At 31.2% G+C, this 2,597-nt stretch overlaps 1 long non-coding RNA gene across 1 annotated transcript in view; it reads right to left on the bottom strand.

The window, feature by feature from the left end:
• Nucleotides 1–220: 220 nt before the first annotated feature.
• The window catches only part of LOC117110067, a 6,416-nt gene continuing 4,039 nt past the window's right edge, over nt 221–2,597 (bottom strand). The window contains exons 2-3 of the long non-coding RNA XR_004445619.1: nt 837–932; nt 221–278 (exon numbers count right to left, since the gene is read on the bottom strand). This is a non-coding gene — a long non-coding RNA (uncharacterized LOC117110067). The remainder of the gene's footprint in view (nt 279–836; nt 933–2,597) is intronic.

Below are 2,597 nucleotides of genomic sequence, written 5' to 3' on the forward strand. Positions count from 1 at the left end.
ATAGATAGATAGATAGATAGATAGATAGATAGATAGATAGATAGATAGAAAAATTATGACAACAAAAGTTCATTAAGAAAAATCATTATATTATTGCAAAATAGAAAAATAGATCAAAAATTGAGTATAAAAATATGTAATTCGGTAATTTGTACAGATACTAAAATACTGTATCATAATAATTATTACAATTGCTAAAATTCAATAATACTTAGGATACATTTCAGTCGCAGATAACTGAGCAACATCATGCTTGGATCAACACTGTTGTCAGTAATCTGAAAATAAGCAACAATTTTAAGTTGGAAGCATAAACAAAAGTGGAAGCCCAGCTTTAGAAAACTGGAGTCAAAGAAGTCCTAAATCAACTATTTACTACAGTAAAAGAATTTCGAGTCAAATTTTGATGTTCGTAAACCAAACATTAAAAACAAATTCAATGATTTCTATACCGTATATATTAATTAAATCTGAATAAGACATTTGTATAAAATTATTATAAAGTATTTTATACTACACTGTTTGTAGTTTAAACAAATAATTAAGCCTATTTTTAGAGCAACTAGGTGTAGCCACCAAACCATCTCTACTATTCCATGGTTTGTAATTATATTCTATCCCTACGTGCACGTTAAGTAATACATTCTTCAGAAAAGCAAGTTATTGCTCCTGATGTACTGGCCAATTCATTACTAGGAGTACACAGTGGCCGAAACGTGTCCAGTCCAACATTTCTGGTTATTCGTCAGAATATTGAAACTATACAAAAATTTGTATAATATAGTAAGAATAACGTAGTCTGTAGTCTCAGACGTAACCTAAAACATGGTACACACCTTTCGTCCATTACAGAAGAAAATAAATTGTGTTTCTTGATCAGTGGACATGTTGTCTCAATACTCCAATCTGTAACGTCTACACAATGAACTAAACTGGAAAAAGATGATTATACTATTAAAAAATAGTAAATGCGTTTAAATAAATCAAAATCATGTTCTTAAATTTCCAATAAATTTATATAGCGTCGCTCTCATTCGTTGAGAGCGACGCTGTGTCCTTTGTTCGAGCACTGTGTTTGCCTTTCTTTGATGTGTTTTGCTTCGGGTTTGAATCCCATGATGTCTATTTTTTTTTTATCATTATCTTTTAATTATTTCATTGTCTGTACTAAACATAACATCAGAGGATAATTATGATGTGGATGGAGGTATGCACTCTTGGTGAGAGAGTGCTCTCTAGTTCATGCATGTTTTTAACAAAGAAGTTTTGCAGGAAGTAATCGAAAACTGTTGACCTACATCAATTAGATAAAAGTTTATGGTATTTATATATCATTGATGAGAATAGCAGATTCAGTGCAGGTTGTATTGTTATTAATAAAGAACCTAAAACTGTTGTTATCATGTTTATAAACACTGGATAGGTATTCATGGAGCTCCCAAAAGAATAATATGTGATAATTGGGGTGAGTTTTACAACTTGCTGGTTAAGCACATGGGAGAAAATTGTAATATTGAGATTATAACTACTTTTGAAATTAGGAAAAACATGAATCTACAGTATGTATGCAGATACTATTAAACAATATACAGGTCTTACTAATATACAAAAGAAATAAATCGTTTACAGTCGAAATTGTGCACTTTTTTAAGTTTTCAAATTGTTTGGCTAATAGGTTCCAATTTTAACGCAAAGCAAAGTGTACATTATTTTTACAGTAAATTGAGCGTCTGATAACTGTTTGCAACCATAAATCGATGGAGTGGTTACTAAGGTATAAAATACAACTTTTTATTCGGTTTTGGTGATTAAATATGCACCGCACTGGAAACAGAGCTCAAGTCAAAAAGACAAAATTGTGTCATTGATACTTCCACTCGCTTTTTTAAAATGGTGATTGGTGAAAAGGGGAGGGGGTTTAATTGATGGTGTCCCCTAACTTTGAAAGTGGGGGACGTTTTCCCCTGTTCCCCACCGATCAACGCCCAGGGGTACACGAGGTGTAACAATATGGTTTTTGAGGTAAAATCACTGGTTGATTATCTTAACGTTTTGGTGAGATTGCTCTGACCATCATAAGAAAAATGTAGGCATACAAATTGCCATCTTATTAAAATAATAATTGAAAAATCTTCTACATATTTTTCATTTCTGTGTTTAGTAATATTGTACTGTATCATAAAAGCTGGTTTGGTCACTAACAAATACCTGGCTGACCTCAGGGTCCAAGAGTGAGGACATTACATGTCTAAAGGTCAATACTTAACAATAAATCACATAACACTATTTATTTATTTGTGACACTTCATCTTTGTATCGGTGGCACTCACAATCAGTTGTGCGGTCTTACAAAATATACAATAGAAAAAGAAGAGGATAAATCAAAACATTAACAGGCAAAACTTAACTAAACCGAACTTAAAACTTAATATTAAGTAATATAAAATACAAAAAATTCATAAAGAAATGCACCAAAGCTCCAATGGAACAGTTTAAACAAAATAAGCAAAATGAAATCAAGAAAAAGTACTTCATGCAAAGGAATAAATCTTAACCTACCCAAATAATTAAAAAAAAACATAGGCCAATATATTATA

This window comes from Anneissia japonica, unplaced genomic scaffold (assembly GCF_011630105.1).
Source record: "Anneissia japonica isolate Jap-2015-1 unplaced genomic scaffold, ASM1163010v1 scaffold2091_len6686_cov124, whole genome shotgun sequence".
NCBI lineage: Eukaryota > Metazoa > Echinodermata > Crinoidea > Comatulida > Comatulidae > Anneissia > Anneissia japonica.